This window comes from Nelusetta ayraudi, unplaced genomic scaffold, assembly GCF_046127955.1.
Source record: "Nelusetta ayraudi isolate G7.1 ecotype Tasmania unplaced genomic scaffold, CSIRO-AGI_Nayr_v1 ptg000048l, whole genome shotgun sequence".
Classification (NCBI taxonomy): domain Eukaryota; kingdom Metazoa; phylum Chordata; class Actinopteri; order Tetraodontiformes; family Monacanthidae; genus Nelusetta; species Nelusetta ayraudi.
This window is the reverse complement of record NW_027466098.1, coordinates 8,076,309-8,092,656: the sequence shown is the minus strand read 5'-3', so window position 1 is coordinate 8,092,656 and position 16,348 is coordinate 8,076,309.

Here is a 16,348-nt window from a genome sequence, read left to right as displayed (position 1 = left end):
GATGTTACAAGCTTGTAAAAGGCCTCATGTCATTATCACAATTAAAGGCTGACTGCAGCTACGGCTTCTTTCCTGTCAATGGATGCTGAATGGCCGAGATTGGATGGATCTACAGTAATTCCGGGCCTGTTTCTCAGCTGAGTAGTCACATGAGAGCAGCAAATCAAAACGCACAAAGTAGACCAAGAAGTCTTAAGCATTCCCTCTGTAATTCATCGGCCATTTTGAAGATGCTGTGGACAAAGCCTGCTTTGCATACTTGAGGAAACAACTGGAGAAAAAAATATCTGACCTTTGTTTATTTAGTAGTTTTTTGCCTCAAGGTAGATTTCACCAAAGAATAATAAAATGGGACTAGAAGCTAAAATGCTATCATTTACAGGTCACAAGTGTTGACCATTAGCATCTCCTGTCTGTATGATTTAATAGCACGAATAAATACCACAATCCAACATGTACTATGGTGTAAAAATGACTGTTCTTAAAGGTAGACTATTAAGAAAGACATGCATGCAACATGCATGGAATAAAATGAATGAAAAGTAGAATGAAATAAAGCATGTCTTGTTGTTCTGCTACTTATAAAGCAACCTGGGGGAAAAAAATCCTCTGTTTGTTGTTTCAGTAACCGCTTTTGACAGATTGTAATGATTATTTGTCCCAATTTACTAAGGTGAAATAAATCCATGAATGGCATTTATTAGGTTGACAGGTAAAAAAAAAAATAATAATCCAACTTTATGAGCAACAGTGTAAATGCGTGCTGCTTTTAAAAGACAGGCGACGTCACTCGGCTGAGCCAATCAGTGGTCCTGCTTGATTGCCTTTTTTCCGCTCCAGAAAACTCTTGCCCTCTTCTGAATGAGGTCTGAGTGATCCGATCAGACTTGAAATGAGTCAACAGAATGGATAAAACCCGTTGGGCACAGGACCACAGTGATCAAGCTGCCTCGTAAAACGAAACAATAAAAAACAAAAACCCTGTAATATGAAACTTACTGAGCCCTACACACACACACACACACACACACACACACACACACACACACACACACACACACTAAAAATAAACCCAATACAGTAGTGTTAGGAGACTTTTTGGGGCTTTCACATAAAATCAGCCATTGTGCTCTGTCTAACTTTTCTACGCTGCCACAGCCTTGAAAAAAAAAAATTAACCTTTTCGTTCCTTTTTTCCCCCCCCTTCCTCAGGCACATCTAATTACGCCGACTGAACGAACGTGACTGCCCTGATCTTTTTATACATTCAGTGACACATTGAACACTCTCTTTGAGACGCTAATTGGGTTTGCAGCCACCTAAACCAATTTTATTCGCCGGGGGGGCGAGCAGGAGGACGACAGCGCGGCGCGAGTTAGCAGTGCAACACGCAGCTGAAGGTGAGGCGAGAAGGGGCCATGCAGTAATCTTGTGGCTTTGAATCTTAAAGAGACAGTGTTTAATTGCATTAGGACACAGATTCTATATGCACTGCGCGTACGCGCTTCGTCACTTAGTCAGTGCTTTTTTTTCTCCAACGCCCGAGCGCCAGCAGCACTTTTGCTCTCTGCGGCATAATGCACGTGTAAACAAATTGTCAGGTTGTTTCACGTTTCCAGTGAGTTCGTTTCCCAGCTAATCGCTTGAAGCAAAACTCATTACAAACAGTCTAGGTCTAGGTTCTAGGTTCTAGGTCTCCATAGTTATATTTTTTAATTGACACTAGAATACAATACTTACATGGAACTTGGAAATACCACGTAGTACTTAAGTCACCAAATAGTATTGCAGGAAAGTTATTGAATAGTGTCGGAATAAAGCTTTACAATGATGTAGGACTAAATTATTCCACGAGCTTACTTTACTTTATCAGAACGTGTTTCACTCACATGATATCAACACAAAATACACAGGTTTACTGAATATGAACAAATTGTGTTAATTTAACTAAAGTGTTTAGCTTGCTGCCAAAGCAAAATATATGTGTGCAACCAATGTCAACTATTGAATTAAGTAAATCCTATGCATCAGTGTGTATCACACTATTCAATAACTGGTATATTTGTTTAGAATAAGAATTTTATCAACTAATATGTTGATAATCATGGTCATTTTTCTGTAGGCCTCTAAAGCCATTCTTAACAGATGCCACCTCATATTGTCTTACTTTAGTTTAACAATTCTTAGGTTTTTTTTTTCAGCAATTGTCTTCCACAGATGGGCTGTTTGTTCCTTCAGGCTTTTTGTCACAAACCTGTGTTCATTTTGTACAAGCTAGACTAGCCTGAGGAGCAAATCACCTTGTTAAATTGCACAAACCGGCACGTCACACACACATTACATTTCATAATAATAATTATAAGATAATTTGAATGTATTTATTTATTTATTTATTGGATTTTATTTTTTCTTATCTACTTTCCAATTTTCTGCGGCCCCTCCTAGCGCCCCCTAGCAGCCCCCTCCGCCCCCCACATTGAAAACCATTGGCCTGGACAACACGCTTCCGTGCGCAGCAGCTCAGAAGACTTGAGGCCTTGCTGGAAAACTAGCGGATCCATTTGCATGCGTAATGCATCGTGGCTACTCAGAGCAGATGATCGGGATTGTCTAATCTCCATATCTAATGAAGGGAGAAAAAAAAAAAAGCCCTGCATGTTCTTCAGCTTGATTGCGCGGGAGTTGGTCTGCGCCAAGACGTCGCAAAACCCCAGGACGTTGACGACGGCCGGCGTTAAAGAGGGTCTGGCTGACATCCCCCAGCTGTCATCCGAGCAACAGGGACGTAATCTGGCTATTTATGGTATATTTAGCTCCTCGGAGGAAAGCCATTACACGCTTTCAGCGCCGAGCGCCTCTTAACTGGCGGGGTTAAACTCACCAGTGAGCTCCCCGGCCACCCCGCCCGCCCGCCCCCCCGTGGCGTTAAGCATCTGCAATCAGGCCGATGCAGCTGCAGCTGCGTCTTTTTGACTCAGGTGCTTCCGCGAGCGGGCCTCCGCGGTAAGGGCAGGCATCTCCGGGTCCTTGCCATGGTAATTGATTGAGTAATCCATCACGTCTCCAGAGGACTGATATTTATTTATTTATTTTTTGCTTCCTGTCGCGATCGCGGTACGGAAAACATTTTTCACCCCTGTCATCTCTTAGCAACCTCTCACTCCGCGCGGTGACAATGGGGACGCAGCAAAGGTCTCTCTCTCTCTCTCTCTCTCTCTCTCTCTCTCTCTCTCTCTCTCTCTCTCTCTCCAAACTCCCAAAGGGTTGTCGCCGACCGTCGCCAAAGGGAGCGCACGTCTACGCGGCTGCTGACAGGCGGTCGACGTTAAGAGAAAAAAAAAAAGATGGCCTTGTAAATCAGACATTCACCAGGTTAACGGTATGAACCCCGGGCCTGCGGGGACGCAGAGCGAGTCGTCCTTACAAAAAAAGGCAAAACATAAAAAAAACAAAAAAAAAAAACTGTTGCGCCGGCAGGTTTTCATATGATAATTTATTCCTACTCAGCCGAATGTTTTCTCAAAGCTATTAAACTATTCCCATTGAATGGCCTTGTTTTTTACAACGCGCACTTGATATCCCCTCAGCTCACTCTGCTTGGTGTTGTCATGTTCTCGTAAAATGATTAATGGGGGCGGGGGGGGGAGGATCTCGCTATCGCCTATCTTCCCACAGTGCAGCCGAGAAATCCCCCAACGCTTTATAACATCAAAGTATTTGAATACTATAGGCACCCAACTTGACACAGTGCAGCGGAATCTTGCGTCGGGGAGCATTATGCCGTGGGTGCACGTCAAGGCTCCTCCTAGACATGGGTTTGAAGATATATACGGCCAATTCATGGTGATTTAATGCGCCGTCCTCCCTTTCCCCCCGCCCTCCGTGTCTCTGTGTTTGAACAGTGGCTTATCTATCGGAGATGCTTGTTTGATCAAGACTTGTCAGCGGTTCATAAAAAGTTTGAGGGGCAAATGGTACCATGGCGGGTGCGCGAACCCCTCGTGACAGCGTTTCCATTTTTCCAGCATTTTAAAATCCTCCGAGTGGCTGCAGCTGGAAGGTTGACTTCGGCTGAGATCCTCACCCAGGCCGTGGCCTTGCCTCATTGACTTTCAGCGCAAGCCGGGTCAGAGTCTAAAGTGATGTTGATGACTTAGAAAATTGAAAGTGGGCCCTTCATCTCTCTTTGACCCCATTAAACTGTGTATGCTTCGCTGTAATAAGGTAACCCGCTCACACTCAACGCCCCCAGAATATTGAGCTCCACTTTTGAGCCCAGGCTCCAAGAAAATTCTTTCTTTATTTATATATGTATTTTTTTTTTTTTTTTCATACTTGAGTCCAGCGGAGCAGCCATGGGCAATTATTTGAAAAGACCTCAACAGATCTCCAGGGAAAAGCCCATTTAGCCCTCTGTTAGCAGCTTCCCGCTAAAACTGCTGCCGCCACGTTAGGAAGGGAACGCGATCTGGCAGCGAGGTGGTCTCAGAGGGTGGAACTGGCGCCTGGCTTCGGGTTTTCGTCTCTAACCCAGGGGTGAAGTATCAGTGCCCTTTGTGACATCATGGAGGATGTTCTCCAGATGGTATCGTGTTGATTTTACTTCTCAAGCGAAGCAGGAAAACGGCGACGGTCCAGTGAGCAGTAGAATTCCTTGCATGCATCGGGAAAATACATTTCACATTTAATGGGAAGCAGCCATTGACACGGCTGACATTTCCCATCCTGCGCGTTTCCTTTCGAATGAACCTTGTTCCTGATGGCAAATTCACTCTGACTCTATTTAACATGAACCTTTACGTCACTTACTACTTTTACCTTTATGGGCAGTTTGCCGCCCTCTTGCGCGCCTGACCACGGGAAATATGTGCATTACACTCAAACTCAAATGATTTCAAAACTCAATCTAGTAATTGCTGTTTAATTCTCTCCCATTTTTATCACCCTTTGCTCCCGTTTATGTCAGGCTGCAGGTTCACTCGTCTGCACTCTTGCTCCCCACCTCCGTCCCTTCTCTCTGGCGAACCAATGCGAACACCCAGGAGGTCTCCCTCCCTCTCCCGGCTGCATTGACCTCATGCAGATGACAGACGTGGGTCCGCTGCCCCCTGAGGCCTCATTATGGACAATCCCTCATATTTCACAATACACAAATTGAGACTTCTTCGATTTAAACATGTATTCATTCCTATTCCCTGCTCATTTCTTCCTCTACTCCTGTCCTCTTTTTTTTTTTTTTTAAACGTTACTGTGGTGGTGGGGAGGGCGATGTGCAAATATTGCCGGTCGATACGTGGCTGCCACCATGCATCTCTCTCAATCTACATTTTATTGTAATCTCTTTTCTTTGTCTTTTCCTGCAAGCGTCGTGAGCAGGATGACGCGGCTTTCCTTCAGGGAGAAAGTGCAATCAACAAAAATGAAAGTGGTAATAAACGAACGTGTGACAATAACAATAAAAAAAAAAAAGTGACAACAACAATTCAACCCCTGAGAGTATGAAAGTTGAAAAGGCAGTGAAAGTTAAGAAGTGTCTACAGCGAATCAATTTAGTTTTGGATGGCGTTCTCTCTCTACACGGCACTCAGAGAAGAGAGAGTTCCTCTCAGTTGCCAAAGTCATTGTGCAATGCCATGCAACTAGTGTTGGTGATAATGCTGACAGTGACAATAAAGTATACTCAGTTCAATTCAATTCAAACTTCAAGAAACTTACAGACTGAATTTAGTTTTGTCAAAACCGCTTTTGCCCTGAACTTGTGGCATGTCAGCTAATGTCAAACCAGCAACGGCCGCCACCTCCTGCAACCACCCAGCAAAGAAATATAAAGAGCAATACGAAAGAAAAAGGACAGACAAACTCGTAGCACATGCAAATAATGGCACAAGCAATCTTTTTTTTCAATGAAATTGAGAAACAATGATCTTTGGCTCTTATGATTAAGAAGCATCAGCATTTCAGTGTATTTCAATAGCCTGAGAAAACTGACTTGTTTCCTTTCCTTTTGTATATTTTCAGAGCACAGTAAGGACACCAATCTTAGCACTACCAAGTGTTTTTATTGTGTCCTCCAACAGCCATATAATTTTCAATTGGGTCATGCGCATTCTGCTTGAAGAGGAAGTGGATGATTTCCAGCACAAATGTCAAGATTGTTACTTTGTATTTATACAGTTGCTTATAAAGAGGTAACTGTAAGTGTAATTAATTCTAGCGACCACAAATCCATCTTTAAACAATTAAACTAAAGCGGGGGGAAACATGTAATTATAAGCACAAGAAAATTATCTTTTGTGTCATCAGACCTCAAATTAGCCTTGACAGAGAATTTGAAGTTTTGCACGGGTCAGTGAAGGGATGGCAGAACTAATCATTGCCTGATGAAAAATGTTTTCAAATATGCAAAATTAATAAGCACAAGTCATCATGAGCACATTTCAGATTGAGGACATTTCACCCGCCTCAATTTGGGAATTGGCTTTTCGGCGTCTTTTTTTAATTTGCAATTATAAAAAGATGACAGTTTTATCAGCTTGATCAGCTACAGTCAATCTTGTATCTGATTATTGGCCTCTTGCTAAATCACATTAATGAACCCTCCTACTCCCAAAATCCCCTACATCTCCCCCAAGCCCCCAAAAAGTGAGTGCACCCCGCATCCAGTTTTATTATTCTGAATAAATAACTGTGGCACTGTTGATCTTTGGAATGACAAGGATTTTTTTGGAGCTACTTGCAAGACGCATCAAGTTAATACGCTTGTGGGCGATGTTGACATCCCCTTGCAAAACGCCTCGCACCGACTGCAAATTGCAAATTACGGCCCTGACACTGAAGCAGTCACTTTGCTCCTTCAAAAGCCACGGGAGTGTGTGACAACCACAGTGGTTCTCATAAAAGAACAAATTTCAAGTCAATCAATTTTAGCCCAGTCACTTGTTAAATATGACCTTTAACTTGTGCGTGATTTTATTTGGAGGCCTGTCGGTTTTTCCGTGGCAAACGTGACAGGCTTTTTTTCCCCTTTGTTTGAAAGCTGGCGAGTGCGAGAAGAAGAATGTCGGAGCGGGTGGCTCGGAAGAGAGAAGATCCGGCGTCGTGAGCAGGGAATAAAAGAAAGCAGGAATAAGCCCGTCTCTCTGCACAGAGAGTGGGAATGCACGGTGGGAGGAAAAGCCTCCATCGGCTTTGAGATCAGCTGATATGGCCGTGACATTGACGCTTTGGCTCTGACCCGAGGACAAGTCAGAGATGAAGCCGCTGAATGTGACGCTTCACCGACTGTCCCCGAGCCATGCAGTGGTACCCAACCCTTCGCCACCCTACCAACTCCCTCCCAGACATCTCTCTGCTCCATCTTTCAATTAACGACTCGATTAAAGCGACACGGTGCAGGTTTTCAACCAAAATACTGTATTTGAGCTTCACTCTTTTTTTTTTTTTCTTGCCCTCTTCTGCACCGTCTTGCACCTCAATCTTAGACTGTAACTTTTGTTGCTTTCCACTCAGAATACGCCTCATTTTACGGCAACATTTAACATCTGAACCTCTCAGCTGTCAGAGGTGTCAGGCAGGCAACCACTTAGCTGCTGCGTCAATGGCAGGGGATCCCTTCGCCCTGTCACCAGTCTGTCAATCATACAATTATTAAGAAACCAAGATTACACAATAATTGTCATAATCCAAACAAAATGAGCTTCAAAACATTTCAACTTTGTCCATACCAAGAGAGTCAACTTGGCAATTCCCGTGTCCTAAATTTGCCACATTGCTCCTCTTTCATGTGCTTTAGTGCCGTGAAAATGACACTCTGTAAAGTTGTGATATCATTCATTTTTTTTACTTATTATAAACTAGCAATTAAAAAAAATATGCTTAAAGATATACTCCATCCATCCATCCATCCATTTTCCATACCCGCTTAGTCCCGAGCTCAGGGTCACGGGGGTCTGCTGGAGCCTATCCCAGCTGTCTTAGGGTGAAGGCAGGGTGACACCCTGGACAAGTCGCCAGTTCATCGCAGGGCCACATGGAGACAGACAACCATTCACACTCACATGCACACCTACGGACAATTTAGAGCGTTCAATTGACCTCACATGCATGTTCTTGGAGTGTGGGAGGAAGCCGGAGAACCCGGAGAGAACCCACGCAGACACAGGGAGAACATGCAAACTCCACACAGAAAGGTCTCAGGTCCGGGCCCCGGAATCAAACCCACGACCTTCTTGCTGTAAGGCGGCAGCGCTAACCACCGCGCCACCGTGTCGCCTTAAAGATATACTGTATATGGTAAATATTGTTTGTATGGGTGAGATGTACTGTATGTATGGTATAATGTTTGGAGCTTGGGTGTTCTCTTTGTGTCTGGGTTCTATGCAGATACTCTGGGTTCTTCCCACCATCCAATAAAATCTACTGAATTTGAGGTGAATTGAAAATCATGAATTAGCAGTCAGAGCAAGTGTGAGTGCTTAATTGCTTTCTTCTTCTTCTTCTTCTTCTTCTTCTTCTTCTTCTTCTTCTTCTTCTTACAAAACACCCAGATTATATGTACATTTGTCAGTTTCTACAGTCATTAATTCCCACATTTTGGTTACCACACTTGGATTCAACTGGAAGGTTGGAGGTTCTTTTTCTGTTTCATTCATTTCTTTTTTTCTATTATCCAATGAGTAAAACTCAGAAGTCAAGTGTGATGGCCATGTTGACCCTGTTGCCCAGTTCAATGTGCCACAACCCCATTTTCAAAGCCCTAACAATCCTTCCGTGCCTGACAGCCAGGAATTCTGACGAATGTCTCCGACTCATTAGCAGGACACACCCTCCTGACTGATTTTCATGTCAGGTCAATCAACATCTTACTCACCCAGGGGCCTGTTTATCAGCAGATACATCATGTCACTTTCTGGACTTGATTGGCACCAGAACTCCCTTAACAGTCGGTCCTCATGCCACCCTGACAGAAGAATGAACTGTCCCTTCACTTTTAATGCTGTTGTTTATTATTAAGGAAATAAACTTGACTTGCTCGTCACTACATTATTGCCCGTCCATCTGTTCTCTTGGAGGAATTTGGATTTTCATCCTCCAAAACTGCTGCCTCAAAGCAATCTGGGTGTTAGTCATTAAAGGAGCGCGTGGCTATTGTGGCGGCTAGACGGCGGCAAACCAGATATGGCGCATCCGTCTAATTCTACAAAGCCCTCGCAAAGGCTGATGGTTGTCTGTGTTGCCAGCTCTCGCACAGCTTTCACTTAAATACCGTTTAATTTGCACATTTAGAGGGAAAAAAAAATAGTAAAAAACAGACTATATTAATGGAAATTTCCACCATGGCAGGCAAAACAACCCGTTTTCTGAGATCACTGCTGTTTACCACTTGCAGTTAAGTTGAAATTTTTAGCATCTCCACCGCGTTCGTGGTAATTGCAAGGACATTCAAAATGTGAGTGAGTGCACAGCCAGACTACCGGTGGCAGCGGTGGTTGCTTGGAGACTAAGGTGTTGAAATGTTAGGCTTGTTCTCGAGTTTACAACGTGAATATGCATTACAAGACAAAAACGGTCCCCAAGGGTGTGCCTTGTCATGTGATTCAAAATGACTACTGCTATTATGGCAGGCTTGATTCCTTTCCTCCAAATCAAATCACTGTCTCGTACATCCGGTCGGTATTCATTCTAAAACACCAACAGCACTGGCTGATTGAGAAATGTCACCAGAAACGCGAGCCTTCTCTCATTTTTCAGACAGACGTTCCAATGTTTTTATTTCGCTAGCAGGACAATTGCAATCTGACGCAACGAGGGCGGAAATTGCCCACACCTCCTGAATTTGATGACTGCTCTTGCTCCATCATATCATTTGTGCTTTGTGCAATCAGACAGTAAAACGGAGGAGGCAGTGGTGGGGGTCTCATTGGATCAGAGTAACTGGAATCCTGTTTTACAAGCCGATACTTTGATGCAGGAGGTTGCAGGCTGTGTGGCCATAATTTTATTTTGTTTAACAGAAGGTGAACAGGAGCCTGTGAGAAATAGTTCTGGCTGAGGAGTGACCAGTGACGTGAAGTAGGGCTTCTTCTGTGGAGTTGTGCCTATGATGGTGTAACCACGGACAGGTGACTTTTCTTTTGCCCCCAGCTTAGTTTTAGAGGCTACAGGTGTTGTTGCTCAGGCCAAAGCACCAAGAAGTCTGGCACATATTTCCAGAAAATTGTATCAAAGTGAATCATTCTGTTTACTAAATAGAGTGATCTGTTTACAGCAAGTACTCTATTTAGTTACGCACTTAGTTAAAGCCTGTGGACTCATGCAATTTATGGGAACTTTAATGGAGTTGGTTCGTTGAAGTATTTACTCTTTTTGCTACGGAGAAAAATGAAAAATAAGGCTTTTGATATTCTAGACTTCATTACCAAGTTGAAACAAAGTGATGTGAAGTTTGTTTTGAGCATACCTGCAACTCATCAGGAGGGATTTAAAGTATCAAATCACTTTGAGGTTTCAAAGTTTGCAAAGTCTCGCAAGGTCAACTACATTCAAACTTAAATATGTGATTATGGCTTTCTGACGTTTTTATTTTTTATGCACCTCCTGCATTTTTATCGCTGGAGGCCAAGCCTGAGAAGTCAAGACCGCTTCTCGACTAAAAGGCAATTTCGCATTTAAAGGTGAGACCCAATTAATATATTATATATACATGTTTTGTAAAGTCTGTAAATTACATCTTCGTAATTTTAGATGGATAAAAATGTCGCTTCCACTGTCCTTCTGCAAAGCATAGCTTCGCTGGTTGTGTTCTTATTGAGAAAACCAAATTTTTGAGGAATTTTCCCCCACAAGGTTAATGATCTGAACCTGGAAAGAAAAATGTTCAAGCCAAATCTTGCATTTTGCAGACCATTAAAATGAATTTGTGGAAGCTCTATTGCTTGTTCTACCTAGTCAACTAGTATGCATTATAAACAATGATAACACCCACCACCTTTCTTATCTTCCCCTTGCAAGTAAGGTAACATGAGACTGCATGACTGACTGGCCATGTGTGCTAATTAACAAGCCAGGTATTGGTTGTATGTATTATTTATACTCAGCATCCATATACAGTTGATTAAAATCCAACAACCTTCGTCTGAGCGAGGTAACCAGATGGACCAAAAAGCAGAAAACACGACGATTCAATGAAGAGCATTCATTCCAAACTAAAATCTTGACTAGAAGCAGTGAGTAGACATAATAAATGCCCAGAAAAACTAAAATCATAATAAAATAATTGGAAATAGGAAAAACAGGAGACAGGTAAAAATCATACAAAGTCATCATCTGAAACAAGAGAAAGTGAGGACAAGACAATATAAAGGAATGAACATACTAACTTTTCAAACCATGACAGTAAAACCAAACGGGAAGTGCTCGACGGCACAAGTGACTTAAATTGACGAGACATAAGTTGTTAAGTCTTAAATATAAAGAAAAACTAAACTTGACCAAACAAACAAGGCCTCACTGACAAGACTGTCACTAACAACTAAAGGTTAAAAACAGGGAGACATGATAAGACAAAGCTTTAAACGTTCCTTTTATTTAAATTTTTTCTTATCTCAAGAAGCTTTGGGACATCATATAGGGTTATTATATCATGGAAATCATAAAAATACCATGAATCAAATGTTGATTGGATTAAACTTTAAACATATGTGGTTTGGGGCTTTTTGACATTCAGCATCATCATCGCCAGACAGACGCCGTCGTGAGACTTTGTGCATCTCCTCTTCCAGCACTTGATGGGTTGAAGCCAGCGTTATACTCAGCGGTAATCTGTAGTTTGTAACATCTCGCCATATGTCTGCGTGGAATATTTGGGGGATTTCTGCCGGCAGAACGAGGATACGTGACATTGAGAGCCAATAAAAGCGAGTTATTTAATCTTTCCAGTTGTTCTGGCAGTTACACTGAATAACATCGTAATTCAAATCCACAAGGAAACAGTTGTGTTAGTGCCTGCGGCTATTTTGTAAATCAGTTAGTGGACTTTGCGCACAAGAATGTCAATTACATGTAGTTGTTTGAAAGATTTATATGTCATTGATGTGAACAGTGGTTGAGTGGAATATGTCAGTTGGCTTGCTTTTTTATGTTTCCCAATTCAACAACAATTTAGAAAGGATTTGCTGTTGGTGATGCTAGTGACCTAAAAGCATCCCATGTAATTCTATCTTAGCAGTTCACATGTGTAATAATCGCCAAAAAAAGACAAGATAGATTTAAATGCTTAAAAAAAAAAATAAATAAATAAAAAAAAAAAAAATATATATATATATATATATATATATATATATATATATATATATATACATATATATACATATATATATATATATATATACATATATATATATATATGTATATCCAGACCTCTGGAAGAAACAAACAAAAACCTGCTATCATCTCTGACTGTGCTAAACATCCTCCTGTCTTGGACCTGCATTCAGGAGGACAGTGAATTAAACAGCACTCAGATATGTATCTGTTTCATTTCCTTCTGTCTTCACCTTTTGCCCTGCAGGCTTTTACGTGCAGATTGCATCCAAAGTCTGTTGATGAACTGCAGTGGTTTTTCATCAAAAGTGTGTGTCCCTGGACTGCTATCTGAGCTCAGAGTCAGGCAGCAAGGCATTAAGTTAAACCCAATTCACCTTTTGCCAAGGAAAGCAAGATGTATAAACCTCCTGTGACCCAAGTGTAAACAGAGCAATGTCAACTCCAAAAAGCTCAACTGAAATGTCATTGATTATGAGATAGCTTTTAGAGTCTACCTCAACGTAAAAGTGTCTTTGGTGTTAACAGAAAGTTAGCTAATTTCAAGGAAGAGTACACATCTAGCAATACTGCATATTCTGTACCTATTTGTATTTGTATTTTATGTATCTCAGGTTATAAAGTGCCTTTTAGTTCTGAAAAACACTATATAAATGAAACTTCTTCTCCTCTTCTGGGGAATTTGAGCATCGGCAAAGACACTTAACCGAGTTATGAAGGAACTCAAATTCAACTCTGGCAGCCTAGAAATATAAGGAGGTTGTTAATATTATTCTCTTGTATTTCTCACTGGTGTCTACTTATTTAGTCTTACCTTGCTGTTTTGTTTAAATTTTTTTAATTTTCATTTTCTTTTGTGTGTTTTGGTTTTCTATCCTTTTTATTTCTCGTTCCTTTCTTACATGTTCGAAATAAATAAATAAAATAAAATAAAATATAGATAAGCCATAGTCAATTATGTCTCTCAGCTGAAGAAGACCAGCCCGCCCGACAGTTGTAATCATCACCACTAATAAAGCGTCGAGCTGGGTTGTAAATGACATTGAGGGGTTTTAAGGTTGAAGCAGCAGCATGTCTGTAAATTACATCACCGTAATTTTAGATGGATAAAAATGTCGCTTCCACTGTCCTCCTTCTGCAAAGCATAGCTTCGCTGGTTGTGTTGTTATTGAGAAAACCAAATTTTTGAGGAATTTTCCCCCACAAGGTTAATGATCTGAACCTGGAAAGAAAAATGTTCAAGCCAAATCTTGCATTTTGCAGACCATTAAAATGAATTTGTGGAAGCTCTATTGCTTGTTCTACCTAGTCAGCCAGTATGCATTATAAACAATGATATCATCTGCATAAAGATATGAATGAGCATTACAGGCATTAATTGCAGAAACTACTTTATTTCGTATTGACGGTGAAAAGTACGGGGCCTAACACTGACCCTAGGGGGACGCCTGTTGATAACTAAATTCAGAGTGAAACCATCTGACTTCGCACATTGATGCCACTGTTATCATCACATTTATAAATAAACATCACTTCTTTGGGGATTTAACACCCACCACCTTTCTTACCTTCCCCTTGCAAGTAAGGTAACATGAGACTGCATGACTGACTGGCCATGTGTGCTAATTAACAGGTCCGATATTCGTTGCATGCATTATTTATTTTCATCATCCATATACAGTTGATTAAAATCCAACAAACTTCATCTGAGCTATGGAAGAAATCAGCTCAAATGTCAAACACTTGCTAAAAAAAAACAAAAAACAAAAAAAAACTGAAGTAAGACATCGGCACTTCTATCAAACTGCCGCGGTCCAGATGCCGCACTCAGCCGCAACATTTTTCACAACCTGATTGTGCGTAGCAGAGAAGCAGAGGAGGACCTTGTTTATCACGACCGTGGAGTGGAGACAGGCAGGAAGGTGGAAGGACTAATCTCGCCACCACCAATGTGATTACGATTAGCGACGAGTGCTCCCATATCTCTCACATTCACTCCCAGCACAATTAGCGACACATCCATACGCTCCCATACCCGGCCCTGGCTTCAGATGGAATAGATTGCGCCAAGATTTAGATTGATACTCGCTGCCCGCAGGGATAAATAATTACAAATGACTCAGATCCTCGTTCATAAGACCGGAGCCACCAGAGGAGAATCCAGCAGAATCGTGTTGCTGACAAGCTCAACTTGGTGGACTTTTATTCATTTGCTTCTGCGTGCATGTCGAGCAAGTGAGCAGAATCAGAGAAGAAACAGAACTTCGTTTTAATTACTAACAGTTTCTCAGCACCCTCGAGCACATTTTCAATCCAGCCTCATATTCAAACCACTTCCAAGTTTTAGAGCCGGACTGTGCTCTTGTGTAAACTCACCTCACCGTGCACTCTATTTACCGCTAGGGGGGCCTGCTGGTTGGCGCTTTGATTGACACGGCTTCACCCCCTCCCAGAACATGCCACGTGACTGCAGATGAAGAGGCGCCCGAGAGTGCAAATAAACACTCGGAATTTTCCTGAATCGCTCAACTTTGTAATCCATTCAGGCTCAGTAAATTCCAAATTAAACATGAATGTTCAGCTCGTCTCGTTTCATAATCGGTGCTTGGCTGACATCCAGTTCTGAACAAATTTGAAGAAAAAAAGAAAAGAGATCTCCCCTTCCCTTCCCCAACCCGTAGTGTTGTTATCACCTCCAACGCTGCTTGCACTGTCGGCTGTTGCAGTCGGTGATGGATGAATTATGTGCTTGAAGACACTTTCACAAGAAATAATAGCCGTAATTAAGAGCTGTGACATGTGCAGAAGCATGTAAGAGGTGTGCAATCAGTGAACGTTTAACAATGAGGTGCTGGTAGATGGAGAGCGACATGTATTTCAAAATCAAGGTCCTGAGGAGAGCCTCTTTGGAGGCGTTGATAACCAAGCCGAGGCTGCAAGTGCTTTAAAGGGACTTTCAACTGAGGCCACCTATGCTCTTCAACAATTAGCGGGGGGCAAATCTACTGAGTGCTTCTCTAATAGCTACACCGTGTAGGTGAATAATTTGTATTTGTAACATAATGCTGAGGTAATTATCGTTAATGAAGGTAATAGGTGTCCCAAATTGTTCCATTATCCTTGAATGTGAGGCGCGTGCTAACATTCCGACAGCTGAAGCTCCCCAAATGACAGTAACAAACACTGATGGCAGCTTCCAGAGAGCTAATCATGCTGGATCAGTATGATGTGGACGCTGCAGGCTTTGAGCAACAGGTTCTTTCTTTTTCTCACCTGCACATGCTACAGCAGCATATTTACACTGCTCACCGGGTTGCAGGGTGTTTCTCTTCCAGGCTAATAATATGTTTCAATGTACGGCTGCAGATGGAGCCATTAGTTGAGGTTAGAATGTGTCATTACCAGTAATTACCCCACAGAACTCTTTCAGATTTGACACTTTTCCTTTGAGGTCAATAGAATCCCAGACGGGGAGGTTGCCCTCTTTGCATTAATGACTATGTACGCAGCAACAGAACACAACAGAGCGTATAAGATGTTACCATTGGGCATTTCCAGTTCACAGTTTGCGATTCTAGTCGAGAAATCAAAAGAGCTGAATGCCAAGACTGTTTCACAAGCTTTAAATGAAAACATGACTGGGTGGACGGGCGGGAGGTGCATAGTGAAATGCATATGCAGTCATTTTAAAGGTCCAGTGTGTAAAATTTGATCTGACAATTTTTATATTGGTAAAAGCTTAATAAACTGCCCATAAAAACATTCATAAAAGTGTATACCTGCAGTGCAATAAAAGTCATTTTGTTTTCCTATCCTTTGAACAGTTCTTATTTATATATAAGAATACAGTTTACATGGAGTCAGCGTCTTGCTCCCAGTTAGCTGCCATCATGCACCGCCATATTTCTAAGGAAGCCAGCGTGGACAATCCAGGCCGCCTTACAGCGTGTTTTGTATTTTGGATGAACGCTCACATCCCCAAATAAGTCAATGAAGAAGTAAGTGGACAAGGTATCTAGGTTTTGGG